The 10,745-nt window shown below is 41.3% G+C and overlaps 1 protein-coding gene across 3 annotated transcripts in view; it reads right to left on the reverse strand.

Moving 5' to 3' along the window:
* Positions 1-9,622, reverse strand: part of SLC13A1 (solute carrier family 13 member 1) — a 56,289-nt gene extending 46,667 nt beyond the window's left edge. Inside the window, exons 1-2 of one of the 3 annotated variants that reach the window (XM_068165351.1) lie at positions 9,546-9,619; positions 9,412-9,469 (exon numbers count right to left, since the gene is read on the reverse strand). The gene's annotated coding sequence lies outside the window, so the exon portion shown is untranslated. Of the gene's footprint in view, positions 1-9,411; positions 9,470-9,545 lie in introns of all 3 variants that reach the window. The other 2 variants (XM_068165378.1, XM_068165359.1) reach the window with 2 other exon arrangements.
* Positions 9,623-10,745: the final 1,123 nt, after the last annotated feature.

The following is a 10,745-nucleotide window of genomic DNA, read 5'->3' on the forward strand; positions in this document are numbered from 1 at the left end:
CAGGCACAAACAAAAGCAGAAAGAATTATTTTTGTTGTGAAGAACTATCCAGGCTTCCTCTGCTTCTCAAAGGCAGGTAAAAAAAGCTGGGGAAGAGTACAGCAAATAAAAATTCAACAACCAGGATTCATCATTTTGAAGTACTTTTGTGTTGCTTCATATTGAAACACAGACAAGAATGTAGCTTGCTACAGATTCCTTTGAATTCTGGGAATCCTTTTTTCCAGCTACATAATTTGCACCATCAAAACATGTTGGAAAACCTCTTCCCTCCAGAGAAGTGTTCAACATAGATTCCACTACAAAACAGGATATAAATTTTTAAACGTATTGAAGTAACTTGGCTAAGTAAATAATGATCAAGGTTTATGTTCTTTTGGGGGATTTATTTTTCTTTTAAAATCAGCCTCATCTGTGTGATAAATTATTTGTATTACAGTCTGGCCTACAAGGCTCAGGCTGAAACTCTGGACACATTGCACTGAGGGTTTAATGCCTAATTTCCTTCTAACTCAAAAAACTTGTCATTATCTTGAAAAAAAAAACCTTCAAAACCTGCAATAAATCAACAAAAATAATATTTAACATTTATTTTCATTTATTCAGTGAAAGAAATCTTGCTTTACCACTTCAATAAGTGTGAGGAGGGAAATAGGACAGCTGTCAACAATCTAACTACATTTAATCTAAAATAAAATCTTCTTCCTTTCCAGTTTATATTAAACTAATGCTGTTTCACTGGCACAAAAGAAATAAAGGGTCAGATCCTTCACCTGGAAAAGTGGATGTTCAGCTATCAAAAGACAGATAAAACACATTGCAATTCCCCAGCATAATTTTCTTGGGCATCTTAATGCACATCTCGGTGATTCATCATTTCACCTGAAGCAGATATTGAGATACACAGAGAGGAAGGTCTGAATTTTTGAAAGCAGCCTGTATCTGAAAGTGTTCCCATGTTAGGGAGACCATCTTTTTACAAGGTTAATTTCTAGTCCCTGAAAGCATAGGTTCAACTGGCATAATGTTTGCTGCATTGGACAACCTCTGCTTTTATTATTAACCAGCCTGGGGTCTGAGTGCCTTTTCCTCAGTTCTGTGTCCAAATTCCAACTGTAGGTAACATTATATTGTGTCCAAAATTTGAGAGTGATGATTTGCCACCATTGGTAAACTAAAAGACACTCAGGCAGAAAATGGATTTGCACAGTTCTGACCTATAACACAGTATCACAGTATCACAGTATCACTAATGTTGGAAGAGACCTCGAGGATCATCGAGTCCAACCTGTCACCACAGACCTCATGACTAGACCATGCCACCAAGTGCCACGTCCAATCTCCTCTTGAACACTTCCAGGGATGGTGACTCCACCACCTCCCCAGGCATCCCATTCCAATGACTAATGACTCTCTCAGTGAAGAACTTTCTCCTCACCTCCAGCCTAAACTTCCCCTGGTGCAGCTTGAGACTGTGTCCTCTTGTTCTGGTGCTGGTTGCACGGGAGAAGAGAACACCCCCACCTGGCTACAACCTCCCTTCAGGTAGTTGTAGAGAGCAATGAGGTCTCCCCTGAGCCTCCTCTTCTCCAGGCTAAACAACCCCAGCTCCCTCAGCTTCTCCCCAGCACAGGGCTTGTGCTTGAGGCCTCTCCCCAGCCTTGTTGCTCTTCTCTGGACACCTTCCAGTGTTTCAATGTCCTTCCTAAACTGAAGGGCCCAGAACTGGACACAGGACTCAAGGTGTGGCCTAACCAGTGCAGAGTACAAGGGCACAATGACTTCCCTGCTCCTTCTGGCCACACTATTCTTGATGCATGCCAGGATGCCATTGGTCTTCTTGGCCACTTGGGCACTCTGCTATTACGTCACAGAACAGATTTCTTCAAATGGGAATAAACTCACAGCTCCTTATCACGTGTGTCCTACCGTATAAAAGGAGGAAGAGTATAAACTTGTGTATTTATACAGAGAGCATCTGAAGGGCAGGAAGTTCTTTTATTTACTCCTAAAGTGTTCTTAGAAAAAGGTTGTGGTAGACTGGTGGAGAAAATGCCACGGTATGCAAGGGCTGGGTAGGAGCAAATGCAGAAGGATGTGTCATAGAAATTAAATGTCCACCAACCTTGTCATTTGGTTTACAGTCAGGGAATGAGAGGAAAACAAACAAACAAAAATCTGTCTAACATGACTGGTGAGCACTTAATCATTTTCAGAAATAGAAAGTCACACTGCAATCCAACAGTGGTTGCTTTGTCTGCTAAAAATGACCAGATCTCACCCATTGCTGCTTGTTCTGCTCAGTGCGAAGGCTATGCTGTCAGAGATGTGACAGAAATATTCTTCAAGAATAATTGGTTCATTTAAGTGGTACACTTCTAGCAATAATGTTTTACAAGTTCAAGCTTCAGTTAGGGAGCTACTTAACCAGTTACTTGCATCACAACTGACTCATCTGATGCAGTGAAAAACAAACCCTGTTGCCTTTGGTATTCTGCTGGGTGTAGTTTTGCACTTCATCTTGCAACAGCAATTTCTGATTTGTTTACTGGAGATGTATGAGAGAATTTTTTGTTACTGAAACAGCATGCTTTCGTTTCTATATCAACACTGCATTTAACAACTCTCCCTTTTCCTGCCGTGTGTGTAAGCCTAATTATAAGCCCTTTGACACATGGACACTGTAGCCCTCTCTGGTGCTACCTGCATGAGCCAGACAAAGGAAACAGAGAAATATATGAATTTGAGAAGTTAAGTAGTCTCTCCTTTTCCCTGCCTTGGGTGAGGGGATGAAAATCCCAGTGGCCAGATCTGACTTAGACTTTAAACAGAGGAGGTTCACAATCCTGTCAGTCATCCACATGCTTCATGACCTCTTTACTCAGTAGAGCTTGAAATGGGCTATGCCACATTTCTAAGATAGGTCAAATCTGAAGCCCACAGAAAAAGATGGAAGAATTCCATTGCCTAGAAACAAAACCTAAGGGATGCTGTCCCTTAAATACAGTTATCATCACAGGGCATCTGCTGGGCAGTATAGGTTCTCCTTAGGCAGAGGGGGAAAGGGGCACCACACTGTGCTGGAATATCCCCTGTTGTTTCAGGGAAAAGGGATGCCTGACAAATGAAAGAAATCAATGTCAATTTGCTTGTAACTTTGTCAGAACATCAATTACTTCACTGAGTAAATAATCAATTAACTAACAGAACTAAAATTCAAACATCAAAGGAAACTTTACAGTGTTGCTATGTAAAATTTTCCTTATTCCATTTTCAAGATATGATGTGATCTGATGAAGTCTTACTTTGGTCTCTCAGAGCCAGTTGCCATGGAAGTGACTGAAATGTTATAAGTTAAGCATTATAGCCTCTATTTCCTAAACAAATAAGCAGCTTTTCCCTCTGCAAAGGACCACAAATGGTACTTGTGCTACTCTCAGATAGATATTGAACTTGTCAAGCCCTTTCAAGCACTGAGCTCAACTCTTAGCAATTGGGTCACCTAACAGGAAGAACCAGCTGGAAGGTACTGCCTTATGTGTGGGCAAAAGGGGGATATTCTTGTGTTTCAGACTTCACAGTATTTCTAAATCAGATGAGGTCACCCTCACTTCTGTTGTTTACTAGCAAACAGGCTCATTGCAAACATGAAGAAGCAGCAAAGTGAGCTTCAGCTGAAGCAAAGCTTAAACTCAGACATGCAGGTGGACAACATACTCTCATAAACAAAAAGGATGAAACAACAGAAGACGCAGTATTCAGTTGCCAAGCCATGTCTGCCTGATGGAGAGCAGAATGAGACCATGCTGGGTTTTTTTGGAGAGAGCAGTAATACTGCCTGATGTGCCTTTCAGAAACACCCTACATTCAGGAGAGCATAGATACTGCTGGTGTGCCTGCTGGTTGCAAGGATAGAGAGGGAGGAGAAAAGGACACCTTTCTTCCCCATTTTATAAAATGCAAAAAGACACAAGGCAAGGCAGCCCCTAATCTGCAAAGGGGTGGGTCCAAACATCACAACATCACGTGTTTGTTTTCCCTGCCTGACACGCTGGGTGCAAGTGAACAGAACTGGGACCAGCCTGATGCTGTGAAGTCTCCCTTGGAGACTGTGTTCAGAGAACAAATATAGCGGTGCTCACTTTTTCTGTGCAGAGAAATATTTTCTCAGAAGAAAAGCTTAACTCAGAGAAAAAAAAATCTGTTTGCATGTTGTTTTTCACAACACATGCATTCCTGCTGAACAGTGTTTGTGGTGACAGAAACATTCTTGACATTTTAAAACAGCTGATGTTTTGCCCCATTCTGTCACATTTCCCCCATTTATTTATTTTTGCATTATTCTCCAAAAGAAGGCAACTGGGAAGAAAAGAAGAATTTCACCTTCTGTACAGGTTTCTAATTAAAACTTTTGTAGCATTTCATAGATTTATGCAAAAGCCCTCTATCCTGTGCAGGTCTTCCAATCTCATTCTAGAGCTGCTGCATATGGAATAGAATAGAATAAACCAAGTTGGAAGAGACCTTCAAGATCAATTGCATCCAACCTATCAACTAATCCAACCCACCTAATCAACTAAACTATGGCACCAAGCACCCTATCAAGTCTCTTCCTGAACACCTCCAATGATGGTGACTCCACCACCTCCCCAGGCAGCCCATTCCAATGGGCAATATGAGATGCATTTTGTTACACTCCTCCATTTTATAATTTCTAATTTGAATTTATCTAGATGTGAGCAAGCACAGTGCTTTTCAGCAGAAGAGGACTTGAGATTTGGCCCTGTGACAGTTTTAGGCTGTGCCTTTAAGAAAAGACAGCTACTGAAACACTCTAGCTGAATGTTTTGGTGTAAAAAGGAAAACAAAGATAATTCTAAATGAATTTCATTAGTAGATTAGTAGCAATGTAACTTATAGGATTTTTAGCTTTAGTTCAGTCTGTTTTCAGTCTGAGTCTGGACAGCTGCTGTCTTTCTTCTGGCAGTTTTGACCTTGGACTGATGAGATAAGAGACTAATTCTTTTTTTTTCTTCCCTTAACAACTGCCTTGAACTAATAGAATTTCCCTTAATATCTATTTCTCTCTCTTTAATCCTTTTTGGGAAAAAAATGAGGAAGGGGGGAAAGGAGTTTTTCGGGAAACCTTCCTTTATCGAGGAGGGGTGGGGTGATTTTCTGTGTTGCGTTCTCTCACTGCCACAGGCCCTTAAATGTTGATCCTTTAAGCTTTCCGGCTAAAATGTTTTTGAGTAGATTTAAGTTCTGCATTGCTTATGCTTTTGGTGAGCTGACAAAAACTCAGCTTTGGAAAAATTAGTTTATGACTCATGATCTCCAGTCCTAACCATTTTGCCTAGGACTGAACAAGCTAAGCAAAATCAGGTGCAGTCAATTAGATCAGCAGAGCCAGTGGCTGTGGCTGGAAGCTGCACTGGTGCATGGCACTGGCATGGTGGTGTTTCTGAAAGGTGGTGGGAATACCACACTGCAGAGACATAAATCTGAAAAATCTTTACATTAATATTGGTTAGTTTGGAGAAATACTGCTAATGTTAATGGTTTGGTCAAATTCTATAGCCTATATATGCAGTGTCATCCCAGATATAACCTCTGCTCTTCACTTAACAGAAATTTTCACACCATGCGGTACCACATCAAGAAATAGAAGTCTGTCATAGAATCACAGAATCAATAAGATTGGAAAAGACCTCAAAGATCATCAAGTCCAACCTGTCACCCAAGACCTCATGACTACTAAACCATGGCCTGTCAAGAAGCTGCAGTCTTTCCATACACATGAAGCAATTTCCATCAATATATTTTGATTTGGGGACCCTTTTGGGTATGAAATTAATACCACCACAGCACCACCAGTAGAGCAAGCTTACTAAGTTTCTCAACAGAAGTGTCTAATAGGGAATGGTTTACCATTGGACTTAGTGTTTCAAGGAAAAAGATCATCCTCCTTCCAAATACAGTAAACCAATAATATATAGTGACAAGAATGACATATTTTCACTTAGAACACTAATAACAGACATCACCTCCTCTGCTGCAAGTGTCTAATAGACCTACTTTCTAACAAAGCATGCAAAGGGCTGGATCACAGTTTGTATTGCAATTGAAGTTTTATGTTAACACTTTGAGACAGGAGGCCCAGTACATTACAGTATGAGAGGAACACCTGAGCTATTATTTTGACCACTATGTAATTTCCAGATACAACAAGGGCTTCGCCATATGCTGCCTTTAGAACATGACTTCCATTGCACAGCAGCTAAATCCAGCCCTGGATTTGCATCAAACACACAGCTGATTAGACAAGGTGCTGATTTTACTTAATGAATAATGTGAAATCTTACTGAATCTTTGAAGTTAAACTTTTGCTTATTCCAGATAAAAATAATTACCTTACTGAAGGAGTCCTGAACCTTTCTGATAAGGTAAGGTGGTAAAAGTAAGTAGCTCAAGTGTTAACCAAGAATTTCATAAGAAGAAAGAAAAAGGCAGTCATTCTCACTAAGCAAAACCCCACATCTTTCTAAATTCTTAGACACCAATTTTATCCAGGGAAGAGTTTCACATATTACAGTTATGAAAACTGACTGTTGATATCCAGCTCATTTATCTGTTGACAGAGACGTGATCTAACAACGTATAGCCAGGAGACCCTTTCATGTCCCCGTGAACTTTGAAATGCTATAAAAACAATTACAGCAGAAATGGGTTCAAATGAGGTCATGAGCAAATTGATATATCCAATAGAACATATTTTTGAAATTTAAGGGGGAAAAAAAAAAGGCAACCCCTCTCCCTTAATTTCTCCATATTTAGGTGTCTGGCAGATATATTAGATCATACAAATTGGTAGCAATAACATATTAAGGTCTAAATCCTGGCCTCAAACTAAAACATTTGCATTTGACTGCTAGAATATGATGTTTCAACAATCATAGTATCATAGTATCATAGTATCAGTCAGGGTTGGAAGGGACCACAAGGATCATCTAATTCCAACTCCCCTGCCATGGGCAGGGACACCCTACACTAGATCAGGCTGGCCAGAGCCTCATCCAGCCTGGTCTTAAACACCTCCAGGGACGGGGCCTCGACCACCTCCCTGGACAACCCATTCCAGGGCTTCACCACTCTCATGGGGAAGAACCTCCTCCTCACATCCAGCCTGAATCTCCCCACCTCCAGCTTCATTCCATTCCCCCTAGTCCTATCACTACCTGAGATCCTGAGAAGTCCTTCCCCAGCCTTCCTGTAGGCCCCCTTCAGATACTGGAAGGCCACAATTAGGTCACCTTGGAGCCTTCTCTTCTCCAGACTGAACAGCCCCAACTCCTTCAGTCTGAACTCATAGGAGAGGTGCTCCAGCCCTCCGATCATCCTTGTGGCCCTTCTCTGGATACGTTCCAGCACCTCCACATCCCTCTTGTAATAGGGGCTCCAGAACTGGACACAGTACTCCAGGTGTTTTAATTGTTGTGCAGTATTTGTTTGTTTCTTTGTGTTGTTGGTTGTTGTTTTTTTTTTAATGGAGAAAAGTATCCACTCAGACTGCTGTTTGAACCTCTTCTGATTGAAAAATTGGAATAATCATACCATAGAATCATAGAATAGAATCATAGAATCAATAAGGTTGGAAGACACCTCAAAGATCATCAAGTCCAACCTGTCACCCAAGAATCATGACTACTAAACCATGGCACCAAGTGCCACATCCAATCCCCTCTTGAACACCTATCTGAAGATAAGATTGAGCATGGAGACTTCCAGCCTTTTTCAAGAGGTGAAACTCTAAATCAGTGAAAGCTGATGCAACTACTCCACTCTTGCTTTATACATCCATGAATGCTCTACAAGCCAAAGCCGATGATCTGTTTTGTAATTTTAATTCTAGCTAGTTATAATAAAATAGATGAACCTCATGTTTTTCCCTTCAGAATTCAAGTGCTTGTTCCAGTCTTGGGGTTCAATTCTGTCACTTCGTACACATGGCAAGATAAAAGTGGTATAGCTGCAGGGTTCCCTTCTCCCACTCACTTTCAGAGTCTCTGGAGCACAGCCAAAGCAGTAGCTCCTGCCTTCATTTGCAGACAGCCCCAATGAGTGGTTCTGAGAAAGAAAGCTGAAGATTTTGGCAACCTTCCAAGACAGCCCAGCATCACACAGGTATCACACTCTCACTGGCAGTGGCAGGACCCTTTGCTACCATGCAAGGACCCTAGTGACAACTCAGAAGTACAAGGACATGAGGAAAAGATGACCTATATTGCCTCCTCTCTTTCACATTGGCTTTTCCTCTTTTTCACTGAAGAGAAGGGTTGAGGTAGTAGAGGGTTTGGGACATCCCTGCTCAATTGTAATCTGAAGAAACAGAGTGAGAGGTCACCACAGCTGCATCGTGGTGATCTTTAGGTCTTTATTCCTCTTCTGCCATGGACAGCCTTTAGGGGTCTTTGTAGCAGGATATATCACAGAGCACTCCTGAGCTTGCTCTGACATAGGTTATTAGCTGTACTGCATTCAGGCATGCAGAGGCAGGAAACTCACTGGCTGAAGTGAGGCCAGTCTTGCCTTTCAGGCTATCAGTAATGTGGGCTCTAACCCTGACAAGGCACATGGATGTTTGCATGCCTTGTTTTCCCCTTTTGACAGCAATAATGAAAGTCCTTCCCCAGTTTGCTTCTCTGCCAGGATTTTATGACTCAGCAGCAGGAATGACAGACTCAGACAAGCACCTGCATTTCTGCCACTCTATTGCAAATCCTGGTATATTGCATCCTTGGTGGGAAAAGAGAGCACAGCAGCGTGAACTGAATGGACAACTGAAGTGCAGTGCATGTGAATGAAAGGGTAGGTAGGGATAGCAGTATTTCAAATCATGCCAGTATGAATCAGTGAAAGTTATCCATGACATAGCTAAATTTATCACTCTGTTATCCATACGTATTCATATTTATGCAGAATAAACATGATACACAAAATCCTAGTTCAAACATTACATCAGAAAGTTGTTAACTTGTCCACCTTCCAAAAGTGCTTTTATGGAAGACTGAGCAGGAGGGGAGAGGAGGGGTGTGGAGATAAGGGGAGGGGGGGGTGTAGTTCATGTTGCAAACTCTGGTTTTTGCACAGCTTGCATTAACTAAAATAGTCACATATGATGCCATGGTGGCTGCACACCATTCATTTGACATTATTTCTATACAACTACTTAAAGGAGTGTTAAGACAAACTCCAAATGGGTTTTTCCAGTCTTCCAATGGACATCCACATTGCCATTTGCAAAGCAGAAAATATATGACCATTCATTAAACTATCTTCTGTTATGACAGTAATGAATGATATATAAACCAGTCTATAACTAAGTTCAACTACAATAATTCAAGAACATACCAGATCCAGGGCTTATGCAGAAATCCAGCCAATCTGGAGCAGGGAACCTGTGTTCAAACTGGAGGCATACAATAAGTTATGGTGAAGATAAGGAAGCCACTTCATTTGTGGCACATCAACAGCAGGTGACTTACCCTTGGTTTCAGTCACTGTCGTAAGTCTCCCTTCCACCCACACAGGTAGGAAGACTACAAAAAGACACCGTCTCATGTTGTGGAAGTGAGAGGCTACTTACTTAGGGAACCACCCCTTGGCAGGATCTCTCTCTCTCTCTCTCTCTTTTTTTTTTCTTCCTCCTGTGCTTCAATAATTTTTAAGCCTTTAGAAATCTGAGTCCAAAGAAACAGCACTTTTTTATTTAGCATTAAGTTTTGATAGGGAACAGACTAATGCACCCCATCCCAAAACAAACCCCTCGTTTGCAAACTGCTTCAGTCTGCAGGTTCTTTTGCTAGAAGATATTAGATGCTACAGGAATTTTCTGGCATTGCAGCAGACTGAAAGTGTTGTTTTAATTCTAGTTTTGTTTTTCATTAACCAACCTATTTTAATTAGGAATAAATTCATCTTCCATGAGTCTGCTTTGCCCAGGATGGTAACTGGTAAGTGATGTTCCTGTCTTTATCTTGACCCACAAGCTTCTCCATCTTATTTTCTCCACTTGTTCTGTGGAAGAGGAGGAACAGGAGGAGTGAGAGAGCAACCAAGTGGGTGTCTGGCAGCTGGCCAAGGTCAGATCACCACAGGATGCAACATTAAAAACAGCCTGCAAGAAAAGGAGTCACTGCCCATCTTATGGGGGTTGTCTTCTCTTGTTTAATGATTGTCACTGTACTTGCCCCAACAATCATCATCTCTGCTGGGTTGTTTGGTTTTTTTTGCCAGCAGTGACTGCTGTCCAACATTCAGGTTTATTGTATCTCTGATTACCATAGGACATAGCTTTTCTTGGTCATTTCTTGTTTTCAGCATCTCTAGTTTTCCTTGCTTGCCTCCATTTTATGCTGAAATAATGACAGAGCCTTTTAATGCCCGAACACTCTAATGCCTAAACATTGCCTAACAATTCAGCTGATTTAGATTTGCATATTAATGATTAACCAGTCAGAAGGAAAGGAGGAGCCAGTTACTTCACTGAGTCTTCCTTTGACAGATGGGTTCAACTTTTCAAACTGATGCTCTTTCCAACATCCCCTACCTCTTTCTCAAAGTTTTTCATACTTGGTAAAGTAATGAGCTAACACTTACAAAAATCAATACTTCTGGCAACTTCAGTGAGTTCTAGAGAAAGTCTTAAAGGCTTGCAGTTTTCAGACAGAGCTAATACCCTGGCT

Source organism: Melanerpes formicivorus, unplaced genomic scaffold (assembly GCF_026170545.1).
Source record: "Melanerpes formicivorus ecotype bairdi unplaced genomic scaffold, bMelFor1.0.p_v2 SCAF_3, whole genome shotgun sequence".
Lineage (NCBI taxonomy): Eukaryota > Metazoa > Chordata > Aves > Piciformes > Picidae > Melanerpes > Melanerpes formicivorus.